This window comes from Hyla sarda, chromosome 2, assembly GCF_029499605.1.
Source record: "Hyla sarda isolate aHylSar1 chromosome 2, aHylSar1.hap1, whole genome shotgun sequence".
Lineage (NCBI taxonomy): Eukaryota > Metazoa > Chordata > Amphibia > Anura > Hylidae > Hyla > Hyla sarda.
The window spans coordinates 323,769,373-323,790,956 of record NC_079190.1 but is presented as its reverse complement, the minus strand read 5'-3'; the positions used below and the strand labels follow the sequence as shown (position 1 = coordinate 323,790,956).

General features: G+C 45.8%; 1 protein-coding gene across 6 annotated transcripts in view; it reads left to right on the top strand.

Moving 5' to 3' along the window:
- Positions 1–21,584, top strand: part of EPS8L3 (EPS8 like 3) — a 252,151-nt gene that overhangs the window by 157,249 nt on the left and 73,318 nt on the right. The window contains exon 1 of one of the 6 annotated variants that reach the window (XM_056557903.1): positions 5,556–5,687. The exons of the other annotated variants lie outside the window; for them this stretch is intronic. The gene's annotated coding sequence lies outside the window, so the exon portion shown is untranslated. Of the gene's footprint in view, positions 1–5,555; positions 5,688–21,584 lie in introns of those variants that run through there. 6 annotated transcript variants of the gene reach the window in all.

Genomic DNA, 21,584 nt, shown 5'->3' with positions numbered 1-21,584 from the left:
TGTAGCACAGAGAGGGACCGGCTCCAAGTTGTTGATCCATCACTTAGGATCATTTTTCTTGTCTGTATTTTTGTAAATTTTGTTAATGTAATGTAAAAAATTCTAATAAATAAAAAAAGTTGAAAAAAAAGGATCGATGGGCAAGTAGGCAGGGGGAGTGTTTATAGTGTCAGTTTAGGGCTCACTCTCCCTGTTCCCCAGGTCGGTCATGACAGTAACTCACAAACAGCAGTAGCGCAATCGCAAAATAACTAAATAATTGAATTTGTTTTTTGCATTTCATTGTATTGTGGTAGAACATGCTTGTAAGCAAGCTGCCTCAAAGCATAAGTATGTATCAGACGTGAGTAATGTGTTTGAATCCACAACAACTTTTTTGAAGCATTACTGTTCAGATAGAGGTTTTAACCCCTTAACGACGAAGGACGTAAATGTACGTCCTGGTGATGCGGTACTTAACGCACCAGGATGTACATTTACGTCCTAAGCATAACCACGCGATGCCCGGATCATGCGCGGCAGGTCCCGGCTGTTGATCGCAGCCAGGGACCCGCCGGTAATGGCGGACATCCGCGATCCCGCAGATGTCTGCCATTAACCCCTCAGATGCCGTGATAAATACCGATCACGGCATCTGCAGCATTGCGGTCACTTAATTGGATGATCGGATCGCCCGCAGCGCTGCCGCGGCGATCCGATCATCCAGCATGGCAGCCGGAGGCCCCCTTCCCTGGCTCCGCTGTCTTCCGGGAGTCTTCTGCTCTGATCTGCCTTCCCGCAGACCAGAGCAGAAGATGACCGATAACCCTGATCAGTGCTATGTCCTATACATAGCACTGAACAGGATTAGCAATCGAGTGATTGCTTTAAATAGTCCCCTATGGGGACTATTAAAGTGTAAAAACAAAAGTAAAAAAAGATTTAAAAAAAAGTTTAAAAAAATTTGAAAAAACCCCTCCCCCAATAAAAACGTAAATTGCCCCATTTTCCCTATTTAACCCCCAAAAAGTATTTATATATATATATATATATATATATATATATATATATATATATTTATAAAATATTTTATATACATATTTGGTATAGCTGCGTGCATAAATATCTGAACTATTAAAATAAAATGTTAATGATACCGTACAGTGAACGTCGTGAACATAAAAAAAACAAAGTCCAAAATAGCTGCTTTTTTTTATAACATTTTATTCCCAAAAAAATTAATAAAAAATGTATTAAAAGTTTTATATAAGCAAATATGGTATCAATAAAAAGTACAGATCACGGCGCAAAAAATGAGCCCTCATACTGCCGCTTATACGGAAAAATGAAAAAGTTATAGGTCTTCAAAATAGGGGGATCTTAAACGTACTAATTTGGTTAAAAAGTTTGTGATTTTTTTTAAGCGCAACAGTATACAGTATAGAAAAGTATGTTATCACAGGTATCATTTTAATTGTATTGACCCAAAGAATAAAGAATACATGTCACTTTTACCATAAATTGTACGGCGTGAAAACGAATCCTTCCAAAATTTGCAAAATTGCGGTTTTCTTTTTAATTTCCCCACACAAATAGTATTTTTTTGGTTGCGCCATACATTTTATGGTAAAGTGAGTGATGGCATTACAACGGACAACTGGTTGCACAAAAAACAAGCCCTCATACTAGTCTGTGGATGAAAATATAAAAGAGTTATGATTTTTTGAAGGCGAGGAGGAAAAAATGAAAACGTAAAAATAAAATTTTCTGCGTCCTTAAGGCCCAAATGGGCTGCGTTGCTGGAAAAAGTTAAAAAGCTGGAAATTATGGAAATTAAGCCTATCTTTTCCTTTCTAATGTGGCAAATAAAGAAATATATTTTGTTATGAAGCTCGAGATGATCCAATTGAAGATTCTGCAAAAAATATATAAAGTTGTGTGTTTTTATAGTATTTTAGATGTGCGGATTAATTATTTCATTTCTATATGAAATCCAAAAACCTAGAAAATGTACCACTAGAAACTTTCAATAGTTATTGCCCAGAAATTAAATTTTTTATGTTATAGTTTTGGAACATGTTTTTAATGAGAAAGGAATCATGGGATTTATGTGTTAGCTTGAAACCTTTTGTGTGTAGTGCTACTATTTCCTGCACTTAACTCATTGTTGAAAACTTTGTTATATCGCTTAATTTGTTCAACTGTTAATAAAATGCACTTAACAAAACCACAAATTGTTTGTTTTTTCTGTAAAAGAAAAATAAGTGACAGCACCATTATACCTTGAGGGTGTGTTCCCACAGGGTGTATACGCAGCGTATTTGACGCTGCACAAAATTTATGGCAGCAGCGGGAAATACGCTGCGTATTCCTTGCTCACTATACACACAGGGCTTTCCGGCGGCAGGCCTATGTGTGTAGTGAGTTTTAGAGGCGGGGCCATGTGTCGGCGTATCTGTGACGCGCGGCTCTGCCTCCAAAACTCACTGCACACATAGGGCCGCCGCCGGAAAGCCCTGTGTGTATAGTGAGCAAGGAATATGCAGCATATTTCCCGTAAATTTTGCGCAGCATCAAATACGCTGCATATACGCTCTGTGGGAACGCACCCTGAAGCGTACCTCCAATGATGGTCCCAGTAGCAGGATGACTGTTTAAAATTTGAGGCAACTTGTGAAAGCAAAAATCCTTGCACTATCTGTATGAGGAATGAAATGATTATTCATACAAGTCCTCTGATAAAGTGTATATAAAACAAAAAAAAACTATAAATATTAAAATAAACATATAAAAATTATATAAAAGATTCTAATAAATAAAAATGTAAATCACCTATTTTTCCATTTTATAAATAAAAAGTCCCATGTACCCCAAAATGGTACAGTTAGAAACGACATAAACTTATAAACTTAAGGTAGCATGTCAGTTTTAATGTATGAAATAATTGCCCCACAGATTTTAAATTTGCACTATTGCATTTGTTTTACATTATGTGGTAAAATGAAGACTGCTAATAAAAAGTTCAACTTGTCCTGCAAAAGTTAAACCTGAACAGGGGGAACAATTTCATAAATCATAAATTTGAAAACCATGTCTGCTTTTCAGGAAAAATATAAATAAAATGTACTGAATGATTTGAAAAATTGCCACGTGCTATTAATATAGTGAAATGCATTTTTCCTAACTTTTTGCTAAAAAAATTTACATGGAAACACAAATGGATGCTTTGGGCAAACAAGCAAAGATGATGGGCTTTTGTAGCAAAATCAGCATTAGGTTCAAGCCTGTCCAAAGCAATGGACTAACGTCTGATTACAACGTGATTCTGCTGCACACGGTGGAATTTCTGCAGCAGATGTTTCCGCCTGCAGAAATCCTGATTACCGTGTCCACAGATAGAAAATGGGCCCTGATTTGCTAAGAGTGGAGTGTAGTTTTCTTTTGTGGGTTTTCATACCCTATAATTTTTTTCCACGGTATCTACTAAGGTTTCCCTACATTTTGCACTTTCCCTATGTTTTGCTTTTTTTACACATGCTCCGATATGTCAGGTTTTCCTCAGCTTGGCCGGGACCCTTAGCTAATACCAGAAATCCCCAATCGCGGTGATGTCTGGCATTAACCCCTTAAAATGTAAAAAAAAAATGCTTCCCGGCAGCTCAGCCAGGCTGATCAGGACCACCGCAGTGAAACCTCGGTGTCCCGATCAGCTGAGGACATACTAGGAGCAGCCCTACCTTCCTCCTCAGCGTATAATCGGCGATTGATTGCTCCATGGCTTAGATCCAGGCTGGAGCAATTGAGTGCTGAAAACATTGATCAATGCAATGCATGTTATAGTCCCCTATGGGGGCTATAACAGTGTAAAAAAAAGTTAATAAATGTGATTTAACCCCTTCCTTAATAAAAGTTTGAATCACCCCCCTTTTCTCATAAAAAAACTATGTAAATAAAAATAAATATAACATATGTGGTATCGCTGAAGTCCAAAATAGAGTATTTTTTGTCACTTTTTATACCATAAAAAAATTAATAAAAGGTGATCAAAAAGACTCATCAAAACAAAAAGGATACTGATAAAAACTTCAGATCACGGTGCAAAAAATTAGCCCTCATACCGTCCCTAGAAGAGGACATTTTTTAATGTATTAATTTTCGTGCATGTAGTTATGATTTTTACCAGAAGTAAAACAAAATCAAACCTATATAAGTAGGGTATCATTTTAATTGTATGGATCTACAGAATAAAGAGAAGGTGTCATTTTTACCGAAAAATGCCCTGTGTAGAAACGGAAGCCCTCAAAATTTACAAAATGGCGTGTTTTGTTTTTTTTTTCAATTTTGTCACACAAAGATTTTTTGGGTTTCGCCGTAGATCTTTTGTTAAAGTGACTGATGTCATTACAAATTACAATTAATGGCGCAAAAAACAAGCCATCTTATTGGTCTGTAGGCACAAAATTAAAACGGTTATGATTTTTGTAAAAGGTGAGGAGGAAAAAACTAATGTGCAAAAATGGAAAAATGCTCAGTCCTGAAAGGGTTGGAGCAAGATCCGCTGATCCAGCTAAAGGCAGTTGTTATGCAAGGGAAACTAATAACAGAATATGACGAAACATCAGGATAATCCATGCTTTCTGCTATTCGCAATAAAAAATTAACTGTGCACAGTAATCTGATATATTACTTATTTTCTCAGGTTACACCAAAATATTGTGACCGTTAACATACAGTAATTATTATTACAATAGACATTCCTATATAAATTCATAGAAATACATTGACTAGTAGAGCAGCATTGCAACGCCTCAAGGACTTATTGAAGGAAACTTATTCCTGTGTCTATAGCTGTGGACTATGCTTAGATAATGAGTCAGTAGATGTCTATGTTATCAGAGTTACGTATGAGGATCTCCCGCCCCATTCTGTATCTTGACATGTTATAAAAGTGGCATAAGGTGTCATGGAGAGAAACTGCTTATCTATTGCCTTGTTTTCCTTTGCAACCTTTAAATGTCAGGGACAAGGACAAGTTTATTAGCTGAGGAATAGTCAGTATAGGTCAGGAACAAGTTTACTAGTTGAGGCATAGTCAGTATATACACCACAAAATTGATCTTAATTTTATTTTGTTATTAACCTGATTCATTGCTTTAATAAGTAAAAAGCTGGTTAAGTACATCTACCTAAAAATAACATCTTAACGAGAGGTTAGCATGAGCCCGATCATAAAGCATAGTTAATGTTCAACAAGCAATGGTGACAGCAATTGAACAATTATCGTGTATTCTGACAAGGCAGTACAGTGATTATAAAAATGGTAGAAGGAAAACACAGCTAAAACGATATTTAGACTGGAAATAAACAAACAGCAGTGGAGAGAGATGCAATGGTGACAATGCCACAAAAGCTTACTCCAGTGGAGATGGGAGGTAACCGATCAGGTAAGAATGAGGTACAGAAATAGCCAGGTACAATTGTCATTTGCATCATTACGTAAACACCTATTAGAGAAGGCTGTGGGCAAAGGACAAAGGGAGTGCCTCCGGCAAGAAGCTCAGATCAGAAGGTGCTCTCACCGTAAAAGGGCTTCGGACTTAACCCACCATAGCGGGATTAGCTAAACCACTGATTCTGTCCATATCCTTTAGTGGATGGATCTCTAACTAAAGGAAACCTATCTCAGGACCAACACAGCCGATAATCAGGTAACTAGTGTTATTTGAGACCTAGGTTATTTGGGTTAAAACAGATTGTATCAAACAATTTATGATTCATGTTAAAGGGGTATTCCAGGATTTTTTTTCTTCAGCCTTTGAACCCATGATACCAAGTTATGATACTGTGCAATACGATTTATTACCTTCATGCCCGCACAGCCGGAAGTGCAAATGTTTTTATGTTACTGTTGTCTTTCACCTTTTCTGGCATTCCATGTGGCCAGAGACAATTTGTCACTAGTCACATGGTCTCCAGGGGATATGGCTATGCTGCAGTGGGTGGGTGGAATGCATTACTTCAGTAGATCCCTTACACCCAGTTATCTACCCATCTACTGCAGCATGGCCATGTTCCCCCGAAGACCATGGGACTTACGATAAATAAATTACACAATTTCCTCAGTTTTTTTCATATATTCACCACCCGATCTAGTAGTTGTGTGTATCAGTTCACATTAGTGTTTTCTAAAGGTCTAAGGGTTACATTAGAACACCTAAATTATGTTTTTACTTGTTTATTATTTTAATGTTGTTGGATTAAATATTGTACTATGTGCATGATGAAAACGTTTTTACTGATGGCAAAGTTCATGTTACGCCGAGCGCTCCGGGTCCCCGCTCCTCCCCGGAGCGCTCGCAACATCCTCGCAATTGCAGCGCCCCGGTCAGACCTGCTGACCGGGTGCGCTGCGATACCTCTCCCAGCCGGGATGCGATTCGCGATGCGGGTGGCGCCCGCTCGCGATGTGCACCCCGGCTCCCGTACCTGACTCGCTCTACGTCGGTCCTGTCCCGGCGCGCGCGGCCCCGCTCCTTAGGGCACGCGCGCCGGGTCTCTGCGATTTAAAGGGCCACTGCGCCGCTGATTGGCCCAGTTGGCTTAATTAGTGTGTTCACCTGTGCACTCCCTATTTATACCTCACTTCCCCTGCACTCCCTCGCCGGATCTTGTTGCCATTGTGCCAGTGAAAGCGTTTCCTTGTGTGTTCCTAGCCTGTGTTCCAGACCTCCTGCCGTTGCCCCTGACTACGATCCTTGCTGCCTGCCCCGACCTTCTGCTACGTCCGACCTTGCTCTTGTCTACTCCCTTGTACCGCGCCTATCTTCAGCAGTCAGAGAGGTTGAGCCGTTGCTAGTGGATACGACCTGGTTGCTACCGCCGCTGCAAGACCATCCCGCTTTGCGGCGGGCTCTGGTGAATACCAGTAGCAACTTAGAACCGGTCCACCAGCACGGTTCACGCCAATCCCTCTCTGGCACAGAGGATCCACCTCCTGCCAGCCGAATCGTGACAGTAGATCCGGCCATGGATCCCGCTGAAGTTCCACTGCCAGTTGTCGCCGACCTCACCACGGTGGTCGCCCAGCAGTCGCAACAGATAGCGCAACAAGGCCACCAGCTGTCTCAACTGACCGTGATGCTACAGCAGCTACTACCACAGCTTCAGCAATCATCTCCTCCGCCAGCTCCTGCACCTCCTCCGCAGCGAGTGGCCGCTCCCGGCCTACGACTATCCTTGCCGGACAAATTTGATGGGGACTCTAAGTTTTGCCGTGGCTTTCTTTCACAATGTTCCCTGCACTTGGAGATGATGTCGGACCAGTTTCCTACTGAAAGGTCTAAGGTGGCTTTCGTAGTCAGCCTTCTGTCTGGGAAAGCTCTGTCATGGGCCACACCGCTCTGGGACCGCAATGAACTGGACCGTCACTGCCTCTGTACACTCCTTCTTCACGGAGATTCGAAGTGTCTTTGAGGAACCTGCCCGAGCCTCTTCTGCTGAGACTGCCCTGCTGAACCTGGTCCAGGGTAATTATTCTGTTGGCGAGTATGCCATCCAATTCCGTACTCTTGCCTCCGAATTATCCTGGAATAATGAGGCCCTCTGCGCGACCTTTAAAAAAGGCCTATCCAGCAACATTAAAGATGTTCTGGCCGCACGAGAAATTCCTGCTAACCTGCATGAACTTATTCATCTAGCCACTCACATTGACATGCGTTTTTCCGAAAGGCGTCAGGAGCTCCGCCAGGATATGGACTTTGTTCGCACGAGGCGTTTTTTCTCCCCGGCTCCTCTCTCCTCTGGTCCTCTGCAATCCGTTCCTGTGCCTCCCGCCGTGGAGGCTATGCAAGTTGACCGGTCTCGCTTGACACCTCAAGAGAGGACACGACGCGGCATGGAGAATCTGTGCCTGTACTGTGCCGGTACCGAACACTTCCTGAAGGATTGTCCTATCCGTCCTCCCCGCCTGGAAAAACGTACGCTGACTCCGCACAAAGGTGAGACAGTTCTTGATGTCAACTCTGCTTCTCCACGCCTTACTGTGCCTGTGCGGATATCTTCCTCTACCTTCTCCTTCTCTACTATGGCCTTCTTGGATTCCGGATCTGCAGGAAATTTTATTTTGGCCTCTCTCATCAACAGGTTCAACATCCCGGTGACCAGTCTCGCCAGACCCCTCTACATCAATTGTGTTAACAATGAAAGATTGGACTGTACCGTGCGTTACCGCATGGAACCCCTCCTAATGTGCATCGGACCTCATCACGAAAAGATTGAGTTTTTGGTCCTCTCCAATTGCACTTCCGAAATTCTCCTTGGATTACCGTGGCTTCAACGCCATTCCACAACCCTTGATTGGTCCACAGGAGAGATCAAGAGGTGGGGTACTTCTTGTTTCAAGGACTGTCTTAAACTGGTTCCCAGTACTCCCTGCCGTGACCCTGTGGTTCCCCCTGTAACCGGTCTCCCTAAGGCTTATATGGACTATGCTGACGTATTTTGCAAAAAGCAAGCTGAGACTTTACCCCCTCACAGGCCTTATGACTGTCCTATTGACCTCCTCCCGGGCACTACTCCACCCCGGGGCAGAATTTATCCTCTGTCCGCTCCAGAGACTCTTGCTATGTCTGAATACATCCAGGAAAATTTAAAAAAGGGGTTTATCCGCAAATCCTCCTCTCCTGCCGGAGCTGGATTTTTTTTTGTGTCCAAAAAAGATGGCTCCCTACGTCCTTGCATTGATTACCGCGGACTTAATAAAATCACGGTAAAGAACCGCTACCCCCTACCTCTTATCTCAGAACTCTTTGATCGCCTTCAAGGTGCCCACATCTTTACCAAACTGGACTTAAGAGGTGCTTATAATCTCATCCGCATCAGGGAGGGGGACGAATGGAAGACTGCATTTAACACCAGAGATGGACACTTTGAGTATCTGGTCATGCCCTTTGGCCTGTGCAACGCCCCTGCCGTCTTCCAAGACTTTGTTAATGAAATTTTTCGTGATCTCTTATATTCCTGTGTTGTTGTGTATCTGGACGATATTCTGATTTTTTCTGCCAACTTAGAAGAACACCGCCAGCATGTCCGCATGGTTCTTCAGAGACTTCGAGACAATCAACTTTATGCCAAAATGGAGAAATGTCTGTTTGAATGTCAATCTCTTCCTTTCCTAGGATACTTGGTCTCTGGCCAGGGATTACAAATGGACCCGGATAAACTCTCTGCCGTCTTAGATTGGCCACGCCCCTCCGGACTCCGTGCTATCCAACGTTTTTTGGGGTTCGCCAATTATTACAGACAATTTATTCCACACTTTTCCACTATTGTGGCTCCTATCGTGGCTTTAACCAAGAAAAATGCCAATCCCAAGTCCTGGTCTCCCCAAGCGGAAGACGCATTTAAACGGCTCAAGTCTGCCTTTTCTTCTGCTCCCGTGCTCTCCAGACCTGACCCATCTAAACCCTTCCTATTGGAGGTAGATGCCTCCTCAGTGGGAGCTGGAGCGGTCCTTCTACAAAAAAATTCTTCCGGGCATGCTGTTACTTGTGGGTTTTTTTCTAGGACCTTCTCTCCGGCGGAGAGAAACTACTCCATCGGGGATCGAGAACTACTGGCCATTAAATTGGCACTTGAGGAATGGAGGCATCTGCTGGAGGGATCAAAATTTCCAGTTATCATTTACACCGATCACAAGAATCTCTCCTATCTCCAGTCTGCCCAACGGCTGAACCCTCGCCAGGCCAGGTGGTCGTTGTTCTTTGCCCGTTTTAACTTTGAAATTCATTTTCGCCCTGCCGACAAGAACATTAGGGCCGATGCCCTCTCTCGTTCCTCGGATGCCTCGGGAGTAGAGGTCTCTCCGCAACACATCATTCCTCCTGACTGTCTGATCTCCACTTCTCCAGCCTCCATCAGGCAAACCCCTCCAGGGAAGACCTTTGTTTCTCCACGCCAACGTCTCGGGATTCTCAAATGGGGTCACTCCTCCCACCTCGCAGGCCATGCGGGCATCAAAAAGTCCTTGCAACTCATCTCTCGTTTCTATTGGTGGCCGACTCTGGAGACAGATGTTGTTGATTTTGTGCGGGCCTGTACTGTCTGTGCCCGGGATAAGACTCCTCGCCAGAAGCCTGCTGGTCTCCTTCATCCTCTGCCTGTCCCCGAACAGCCTTGGTCACTGATTGGTATGGACTTTATTACAGACTTACCCCCATCCCGTGGCAACACTGTTGTTTGGGTGGTCGTTGATCGATTTTCCAAGATGGCACATTTTATTCCTCTTCCTGGTCTTCCTTCAGCGCCTCAGTTGGCAAAACAATTTTTTGTACACATTTTTCGTCTTCACGGTTTGCCCACGCAGATCGTCTCGGATAGAGGCGTCCAATTCGTGTCTAAATTCTGGAGGGCCCTCTGTAAACAGCTCAAGATTAAATTAAACTTCTCTTCTTCTTATCATCCCCAATCCAATGGGCAAGTAGAAAGAATTAACCAGGTCCTGGGTGACTATTTACGGCATTTTGTTTCCTCCCGCCAGGATGACTGGGCAGATCTTCTACCATGGGCCGAATTCTCATACAACTTCAGAGTCTCTGAATCTTCTGCTAAGTCCCCATTTTTCGTGGTGTACGGCCGTCACCCTCTTCCCCCCCTCCCTACTCCCTTGCCCTCTGGTTTGCCCGCTGTGGATGAAGTGACTCGTGATCTTTCCACCATATGGAAAGAGACCCAAAATTCTCTTTTACAGGCTTCATCCCGCATGAAAAGGTTTGCCGATAAGAAAAGAAGAACTCCCCCCATTTTTGCTCCCGGAGACAAGGTATGGCTCTCCGCTAAATATGTCCGCTTTCGTGTCCCCAGTTACAAACTGGGACCACGCTATCTTGGTCCTTTCAAAGTCTTGTGCCAGATTAATCCTGTCTCTTACAAACTCCTTCTTCCTCCTTCTCTTCGTATTCCCAATGCCTTCCATGTCTCTCTCCTTAAACCACTCATCATCAACCGTTTCTCTCCCAAACTTGTTTCTCCCACTCCTGTTTCCGGTTCTTCTGACATCTTCTCCGTGAAGGAGATACTGGCCTCCAAGACGGTCAGAGGAAAAAGATTTTTTTTGGTAGATTGGGAGGGCTGTGGTCCAGAAGAGAGATCCTGGGAACCTGAGGACAACATCCTAGACAAAAGTCTGGTCCTCAGGTTCTCAGGCTCCAAGAAGAGGGGGAGACCCAAGGGGGGGGTACTGTTACGCCGAGCGCTCCGGGTCCCCGCTCCTCCCCGGAGCGCTCGCAACATCCTCGCAATTGCAGCGCCCCGGTCAGACCTGCTGACCGGGTGCGCTGCGATACCTCTCCCAGCCGGGATGCGATTCGCGATGCGGGTGGCGCCCGCTCGCGATGCGCACCCCGGCTCCCGTACCTGACTCGCTCTCCGTCGGTCCTGTCCCGGCGCGCGCGGCCCCGCTCCTTAGGGCGCGCGCGCGCCGGGTCTCTGCGATTTAAAGGGCCACTGCGCCGCTGATTGGCCCAGTTGGCTTAATTAGTGTGTTCACCTGTGCACTCCCTATTTATACCTCACTTCCCCTGCACTCCCTCGCCGGATCTTGTTGCCATTGTGCCAGTGAAAGCGTTTCCTTGTGTGTTCCTAGCCTGTGTTCCAGACCTCCTGCCGTTGCCCCTGACTACGATCCTTGCTGCCTGCCCCGACCTTCTGCTACGTCCGACCTTGCTCTTGTCTACTCCCTTGTACCGCGCCTATCTTCAGCAGTCAGAGAGGTTGAGCCGTTGCTAGTGGATACGACCTGGTTGCTACCGCCGCTGCAAGACCATCCCGCTTTGCGGCGGGCTCTGGTGAATACCAGTAGCAACTTAGAACCGGTCCACCAGCACGGTCCACGCCAATCCCTCTCTGGCACAGAGGATCCACCTCCTGCCAGCCGAATCGTGACAGTTCATACTTTTATTTTATTTTAATTCTCAGTGTATTTTCACTTATTTTAAGTATGCTTTAGGATTACTTTGTATATCATGGTATGTCAGGGGTTATAACTGGTTCTGAACCAAGATGTTCCGGTTTACCATGTCGACCCCTCACATAAAAAGGATCCTGTATGATCCAGAAGTTAGTATGACTAAGAGCGGTTCCTCCGCTCAAAACACGTAACTTTTCTGTGATTCACACTTGTCCTGTGATGGGTTTTATAATACAATAAAGAGAAGCATTTCTGCAACGTGTACTGGCTGGACATTGAGTTTTCTTATGTTGGTCCATGTAACAGCAGGCTAATCTGGGTAAAATGAATTGGACTGTGTGTGTGTGTGTATATATATATATATATATATATTTTTTTTTTTATCTACTTGAGATAGCAGCATCAGTATATAGATAGTCCTTGAAGGGAATGTTCTGTGAGTTAGCAGGTGGGATTTAATGAGTGATGATGTCATATTGTAGTTCACAGAAAGTCAGCTGACCCAGGAGAGACTTCCTTTTGATACATTAAGCACTGTAACTTTCAGTGGGTCATATTGGTGATCACCCCTGGGACTCTGGTCTGAGAGCTGCTGTTTTAAGAGGTGCTGGTTAAAGAAGAGTTTTAAAAAAACAGGAGTTTGAAAGCATGAGTTGGAGATCCCTGTAAGTGTTACTTTGCTTACACTGTAGAGACTTTAGACTCAGAAGTAGAGATGAGCGAACTTTTCAAAAATTTGATTCGGCCGATTCGCCGAATTTTCCCGAAAAGTTTGTTTCGATCCAAATTTGTTCACGGCGAATCAATACTAAAAAAGGCTTTTTCTAGCCTACATACAGCCTCTATAGGGGTATAGAACACTTTGCTGTGTCCTAAAACGCATATGGAGTGTGCTGGGGTAGTGAAATAATACTGTTATTCAGAATAGCATGCAGATTACCGGCACCGCTCTTAGAATCACTGCCGCACAGCAGCACAATGACAGAGCCTGGTGGTGGCATCAGTGTCAGGAGACCATATAGTGACTGAATGACATAGCGTGGAGGTGTTGGCAGCATGAGGACACCATATAGTGGATGAATGGCACAGCGTGGAGGTGTTGGCAGCATGAGGACACAATATAGTGGATAATTGGCACAGCGTGGAGGTGTTGGCAGCATGAGGACACAATATAGTGGATGAATGGCACAGCGTGGAGGTGTTGGCAGCATGAGGACACCATATAGTGGCTGAATGGCACAGCGTGGAGGTGTTGGCAGCATGAGGACACCATATAGTGGCTGAATGGCACAGCATGGAGGTTTTGGCAGCATGAGGACACCATATAGTGACTGAATGGCACAGTGTTGGCCGCATGAGGACACCATATAGTGGCTGAAGGGCACAGCGTGGAGGTGTTAGCAGCATGAGGACACCATATAGTGGCTGAATGACACAGCGTGGACATGTTGGCAGCAAGAGGAGACCATTTAGTGGCTGAATGGCACAGCGTGGAGTTGGCTGATGCACTAATACACTACACTTCAGGGCTTCACAATCCCCCCCCCCCCCCCCCAAAAAAAAAACAACACAATATATGACATTTTTGACAAAGATTTCTCATAGGTAGCACCCGCTATCCAAAAAATAGAAATTTCCAGACCCAGGCCCCATCTCTGCGGCATTAGGAACCCATATATTGCCTGAAGGACACAGCCTGGAGTTGGCTGATGCACCAGTACACACCCGGGCTTCACAATCCCCTCCAAAAAACAACAAAGTTTTAGAAATTTTTTAAAGAAATACCTTTGTGTAAGAACAAGCGCATATACAGCAGTTCAGAAGACTCTATAATGCAGGATGGTGGACCACCCAAAGACATTCTTCTCAAAAATAATAAACCACACAATGTTTGAAAATTATTACATGTGTGTAAGCGCATCTGTCTCCAAAAGATCAGATCACAAAAGGATTCTAATCGCCAAAAATGATTAAGCAGAGTTAATCCCCCTCCATATATATATATATATTTTTTTTTTTTTTTCATTAAAAAAATCACATGCAACAAGCGTTCCGTTGTGTAACGGTTAGCATTCTGCAAAATTCAATTTTATTACTGATAAAATTATCAGTAAATTTAACAATAACACTACCCAAGAGTGTTTAATTACCCCATACATTGCACCAGGAGCAGCCAGGAGTAGGCCTCAGCAGTACCCAAGAGGCTTTAATAACCCCTTACTTTGCCCGATCAATTGCGAGATCGAGCAATAACAGGTGTGTTATGGCCTCAGATGTCCTGGGCTGTACTAGCGCTCCACTGAACGGATTAGCGTGTCTCTATCTTTCAAGGACAGGTGCGTGTTGCACGCTGAAACCAGTTTGTGATAGGGATCTGGGATTGCAATTATTTAACCTTAAAACGAGGAATTACCAGTAAGTGAGGGACATAAGCTGTCGTTGATTAAGTCCCTGTCCTTTGTACACACCGCCCGTTGCTATAAGTGATTGGATTAGTTAATGAGGTTAGTGGTTAGTGAGGTCCTCGGATCGGGCCAGACGGGGTAGGAGAAGGCCCTGGCAGAGCGCCGATAATTTAACGATCATTGTTGAAATTTGCATTAAGCATGTATTTAGCTACTGCTAAACATCCAAAAATTTAAGGCCCAACTCCAGACGCACCAGGGAGGCAAGTAGTTCCTGAAAGACACAGAATGAGTCTGGAGCATGCATTTGCAGTACCCATGAGGTTTTCATAACCCCTTACATTTAAAGATCAATGTTTACATTTGCATTAAGCATGTATTTAGCTACTGCTAAACTTCAAAAAATTATAGGCCCAAAGCCTGAGGCACCAGGGAGGCAAGTAGTTTGTGAAAGACACAGAATGAGTCTGGAGCAGTCATTCGCAGTACCCAAGAGGGTTTCATAACTCCTTACATTTAAAGATCAATGTTGACATTTGTATTAAGCATGTATTTAGCTACTGCCAAACTTCAAAAAATTATAGGCCCAAGGCCAGAAGCATCAGTTTTCCCCATATTAGGAGCATAGTTGTCCCCCAGATTAGGTAGCATAGATGTCCCCCAGATTATGCATCATACATGTCCCCCAGATTAGGAGCATAGTTGTCCCCCAGATAAGGAGCATAGTTGTCCCCCAGATTAGGCAGCATAGATGTCCCCCAGATTAGGAGCATACTTGTCCCCCAGAGTAGGCAGCATAGATGTCCCCCGGATTAGGAGCATACTTGTCCCCCAGATTAGGCAGTATAGATGTCCCCCAGATTAGGCAGCATAGATGTCACCCAGATTAGGCAGCATAGATGTCCCCCAGATTAGGCATCATAGATGTCCCCCAGATTAGGCAGCATAGATGTCCCCCAGATTAGGAGCATAGTTGTCCCCCAGATTAGGCAGCATAGATGTCACCCAGATTAGGCAGCATAGATGTCCCCCAGATTAGGAGCATACTTGTCCCACAGAATAGGCAGCATAGATGTTCACCAGATTAGGAGCATACTTGTCCCCCAGATTAGACAGCATAGATGTCCACCAGATTAGGAGTTTAGTTGTCCCCCAGATTAGGAGCATAGTTGTCACCCAGATAAGGAGCATAGTTGTCCCCCAGATTAGGCAGCATAGATGTCACCCAGATTAGGCAGCATAGATGTCCCCCAGATTAGGAGAATAGTTATCCCCCAGATTAGGCAGCATAGTTGTCCCCCAGATTAGGAGCATAGTTGTCACCCATATAAGGAGCATAGTTGTCCCCCAGATTAGGCAGCATAGATGTCACCCAGATTAGGCAGCATAGATGTCCCCCAGATTAGGAGCATAGTTGTCCCCCAAATTAGGCAGCATAGTTGTCCCCCAATCAGCGTGGGCCGGTCAGAGCCAATCAAAGGGCCGTATGTGGCAAGCGGGCCGTACAATGCCCAGGTCTGCCCCAGAGGGTTTCATAGCCAACCACAATAGAGAAAATGTTGTTGTAGGAGCATGGTCAATCTACTCAGACCCATCTGTCATTGGGGGCTGGAAATCCTGGCTGATCCATCCCTGATTCATCTTGACAAACGTCAGTCTCTTCACATTTTTAGTGGACAGACGAGTTCGCCTTGGGGTGACTATGGCCCCGGCCGCACTAAACACCCGCTCTGATGGCACACTACTGGCCGGGCAGGACAGCTTTTCCAGGGGAAACTCAGCTAGTTGTGGCCATAAATCGAGTTTGGCTGCCCAGAAGTCCAGCGGATCTTCAACGGTTGTTGGCAGGGTCATGTCTAGGTAAGCCACCACCTGCTGGTTCAGGTCCTGCTCCATGTCCACCTGCTGCTGATGAGTAGCTTCACTATGCGGCTGAAGGAAGCTACTCATCAGTGACTGTAGACTCAGGCTGCTGCTGATTGAGCCAGTACTGCTCCTGCCACCCCTCCTCTCCCCAGCAGCCGTGGCAGTGGAAGGTGAGTGCAGAGGGCCCCCAAGTCAGACCTGCGAGTGGATGGACCATGTGGCCGATAGGCATCGGCCAACCGACTACGTAGAAGCTCCCTGAAGTAGGTCAGTTTGTCCTCCCTCTCAGTGGGTGTAAAAAAGGCCCCCATTCTGGGCCGGTAGCGAGGGTCTAATAAGGGGGAGATACAGAAGTCATCGCGCTGACGAATTTTGACAATTCGGGGGTCACTACGCAAGCAACTCAGCATGCATCGTGCCATTTGTGACAGTGACTCACTGGGACTACCTGCCTCCATCTCCACTGCATACTGCCACGGTGTGTCTCGCCTCCCTCATAATAACCCTCCAGCTCCTCTGGCTGCTCCTGCTCCTCCTGTCCTGTTCAATGACCAAAACCACCAGCCATCTCATCCACCGTAAACTGTGCTCCGCTCTGCCCCTCATCATCCTCCTCCAGTTCATCCCCCACAGGACTCATGTAGCCTTCTGATGTAGGCACAACGTCTCCATTGCCGTGACCAGCCATGTTTTCAATCATTTTTTGGAGTAAATGTAGGAGTGGAATTAGGTCGTTCATGGCGTAATTCGAGCGACTAACAAAAAATGTGGCTTCCTCAAAGGGCCTCAGCAAACGGCAGGTGTCACGTATGAGCTGCCACTCGTTCACATTGAAGTTACACAGGGGAGTACTCCTATCTGCTTGTATCATCAAAAAATCCGTGATGGCTTTTCTTTGTTCGTATAGTCTGTCCAACATATGGAGGGTGGAATTCCAACGTGTGGCAACGTCACAAATGAGACTATGTTGTGGGATACCGTTCTGACGCTGCAGCTCAAGCAAAGTGTGCTTGGCAGTGTACGAGTGGCTGAAGTGCATGCACAGTTTCCTTGCCATTGTCAGGACGTCTTGCAAATGGGGTGAAGACTTGATGAACTTCTTGACAACCAGATTCAACATGTGTGCCATGCAGGGTGAATGGTTCACACTTCCTTGTCGCAGCGCGGCCACAATGTTCTTCCCATTGTCGGTCACCATGGTTCCCATTTCCAGATTTCGTGGAGTAAGCCATACTCGGATTTCTTGCCTAATGAACTTTTGCAGTTCCTCCCCTGTGTGACTCCGTTCGCCAAGGCAAACCATGTGAAGGACGGCTTGACACCGCTGTGCCCTACACACGTCGTACGATGAAGGGCCACCAAGATTTGGACGTGCAGTGGAGGCCGAGGACACGTGGGGAGGAGGAGGCGTACACTGTAAAAGGACCAACTGCCTGGGAGCGAGAGCGTGGAGGAGGAAGCGGTGTGACCTGTCCAAGTTGCTGTTGTGGCCTTGCAGGAACAACATTTACCCAGTGGGCCGTAAAAGACATGTATTATCCCTGCCCGTAGTTACAGCTCCACACGTCAGCGCTGCCGTGCACTTTTGAACACACCGACAGGCTCAAGGACTGGCCCACCTTCTCTTGTACAAACTTATGCAGGGCTGGTACTGCCTTCTTCGCAAAGAAATGACGGCTTGGGACTCTCCACCTCGGCTCAGCACAAGCCAACAATTCCCTGAAAGCTGCAGAGTCCACCAGTTGGAAAGGGAGGAACTGCAAAACCAGCAACTTGGACAGGAGCACATTCAACTTCTGCACCGTTGGATGAGTGGGCGCATACTGTTGTCTCTTGGACATGGCTTCGCCAATCTATTGTTGGCGGAATGGCTGACTACGAGCGGAAGAAGCAGGAGCGCAAGAAGGAGGGTTTGACACAATGCTCCCTTCGGCTGAGGTGGTGGAGCCTTGGCTGGTTGACGGAGGGAGCGGATGGCCACTGGGTTATGCGGCAGGCTGGACCACTACATCGGACCCACGGTTATCCCAGGCCGCTTTATGGTGGCGAATCATGTGTTGACACAGGGCCGTGGTGCCGAGATTGGGACCCTGGCCACGCTTCACTTTCTGCCGACAGATTTTGCATGTGACTACGCTAAGGTCCTCCGGATTCTTTATGAAGAACAACCACACCGCAGAGTAGCTGATTTTCCCACCCGCAGTCCACACTATTTCACTGCTATTGGTGCCGTCTCCAGGAACCCCTGTTCCACAACCTCCCTGAATGGTAGCTTGTCGCGAAGCAGGTGGTCTCCCCCTGGCACGTTTGGCTCCTGAATTTCCACTTCTGCCACCACCACGCTGATTGCCAACCGTGCTACCATCTTGCTGCCTCATAGACAAAGAGCAAATCTCTTATCCTGATGATGATGAAGCATCGGCTTCTGCGCCCGGCTCCCAATTGCGATCGGCTTCATCATCAAAAGATGTGTGCACGTCACTGATGTCCTCCTCGTGTTCCACATCAGTGTCTGCCTCAGGACCCTGAACAATTGAAACACCGCCTCGCACGTCACTCTCCGCATCACTACTTGCATGTCTCCTCACATTCTTGGCTGCCCATTAGCTGCTGACTGTCCTCTATTACATCATCCTCACTAAATAGTGGAGCTGAACCCACAGCATGAGATACTTCTTTGGGAGAGGGAACAGCATAGGACAAAGGCAATGGGATTACAGGGACTGCTCCCGGGCCATGCCAACTGAGGGTTGTGTCTGAGGAACCCACCGACTCTTGACTGGGGTTGTCAGATGTCACTTGTGATGATGGGGATGAGTGTGCAAACCAATTGACGAGGAGAGATGGGTCGACGACACGACCGCTGGGTGTTAACGGGAGCTCAGGCCTATTTCTGCGACTCCTGCTGCCACTCGCCCCAATTCTGCTGCGAACTCTGCCTGATGTATGTAGGCCTCTGCCCCTTCTCTGTGCACGTCCTGGCACTTCCCTGCCTGACATACTTAGTGCATTTATGAGGGTATAGAACAGCAACAGGCAATTACTTACGGCTGTACTTTCAAAGTATATAGGCCCTAGACAGAATAACAGTTACTAAATAGTACACTCCTTTGTTGTATGTATGCCCTTTGATGATGATGAGCGCACTGGTATGCGTATTTCTACGCAGAAAAAAACTCTTTTTTTTTTAAATACACCAGCAGGTGTATACTAATTTGTGGAATAGCACTGTATTTAGCACAGAGACAGAATAACAGGTAGTAAATAGTACACTACTTGGTTCTATGTATGCCCTTTGCAATGATGAGAACACTGTTAAGCGTATTTATACGCAGAAAAAAACTTTTTTTTGTTGTATACACCAGCCGGTGTAAACTAATGTGTGGAATAGCACTGAATTTAGCACAGAGACAGAAATACAGGTACTAAATAGTACACTACTTGGTTGTATGTATGCCCTTTGCAATGATGAGCGCACTGTTAAGCTGGAAAACCTTTTTTTTTTCTTTCATACACCGGCAGGTGTATAACGTGTGATATAACACTTAATTTAGCACAGAGACAGAAAATAGGTAGTACATAGTACGCTATTTGCTTATATGTAGGCCCTTTGCAATGATAAGGCCACTGTTAAGTGTATTTGTACACAGGATAAACCTTTTTTTTTTCTTTCATACACCGGCAGGTGTATAACGTGTGGTATAACACTGAATTTAGCACAGAGACAGAGTAAGAGGTGAAAAATGGTAAAAAGGCACTAAAGTCCACACTAAAATGACTTATTTCTGAACAGCAGCAGGACCCAACTGGGCAGCACCACAGAATTTATTTTTTTTCACAGGGATTAAACCCTAAATTGCACTCTGTCACACAATTGTGAGAATCAGATTTGTGGAGCAACAGAAAAAACTCAATTGGGCTGAAAAAAGAGGAGATTAGATGCTCCATACAGGTAAAACAGCTGTGAGATCTATGACGCAGGTGACTGCTATGCAGCACCTCTATGCCTGCTATATTGAGTAAGGAGAATACGAGGTTTTGCTAGAATAGTTCTCGGTCAGAACTGCAGCAACACTGTGCCCTGTGTCTTTCCCTAATGCTGATGTCACCGCTGCATATATGCTGTATAACGCCGTTGTATGCGATCAGCACACAGACGTGCAGTCACTTCCTTTCCCTATCTCGTGTGGAGAAGATATGACCAGAGGGAAGATGGCCGCCGACTATACAGGGCTGTGACATCACAGGGGTCAGTGAACACTGATAGGCTGCATCTGACATGTGACTCAGGGTCAGCCCGCCTACCTTGATTCCCGCGCCAGCTTCCCGCCCTCCCATGGTGCCTTGCCCCATGTACTGACATGTGGAGCCGCCATCTTAGGTCTAAAACAGCCTAGAACGCAGGAAAATGGAGTTTAATAAAGTGATTTGTGCGATCGAATCGCGACGAAGTTCGTATTCGATCAGAATCGAATTTTTCCTGAAATTCGTTACGAATTGGGGTTCGTCAGATTCGATTCGCTCATCTCTACTCACAAGCTCTAGAGAGAATTTAATTGTAATACTTGCTGTCTGTTTTTGGCTGTTAATCTGTGCAATCCCAAAAAGTAAGATATCTTCCATGTTCGAAAATGCTATCCAGTGTATATCTTGCTCAATGTATGCACTGCTGTGTGTGAGATGTGTGCGAGTTGTTCATTTGGAAGCCCAGATCCTGGATCTAGACGAGCAACTGGCAACACTGAGATCCATTGACAACATGGAGAGGAGTCTCCTGCTCACTGAGCAGGCACTCTCGGGGGTAGAGGACGGGGGAAGAGCGGGATGGAGGAGAGCGGAATGGAGGTGCAGGATGGTTAGATAGCTAGCTGGGTTACAGTTAGAAAAAGGGTAGAGGGAAAAGTGTCAGAGAGGCTAGTCCTGATCTAGCAAACCACAACAAGTTTGCCCAGTTGGCAGAGGAGGGGGATTTTAGTTCACAATGTCGCTAGTTAGCAATGCTGCAGCTAAATACTGCCTCTGACCACCAGAGGGGTGTCTGCTCCAGTAAGGAGGGAAGAAGGAGTGCAGGGCAGGCCAGACAGGTACTGGTAGTGGGGTACTCATTATTAGGGACAGAAATGGCGATCTGTCACAAAGACTGGGATGGCCGAACAGTGTGTCGTGTGCCTGGTGCTCAAGTGTGGCATATCAAGGATCGGTTTGACAGGTTGCTGGTTGGGGCTGGAGATGACCCAGCGGTCATGGTGCACATTGGCACAAAAATTAAGAGGTAGGTGGAGTGTCCTTAAAAATGATTTCAGGGAGTTAGGCAACAAGCTCAAGGCAAGGACCTCCAATGTTGTATTTTCTGAAATATTACTTGTACC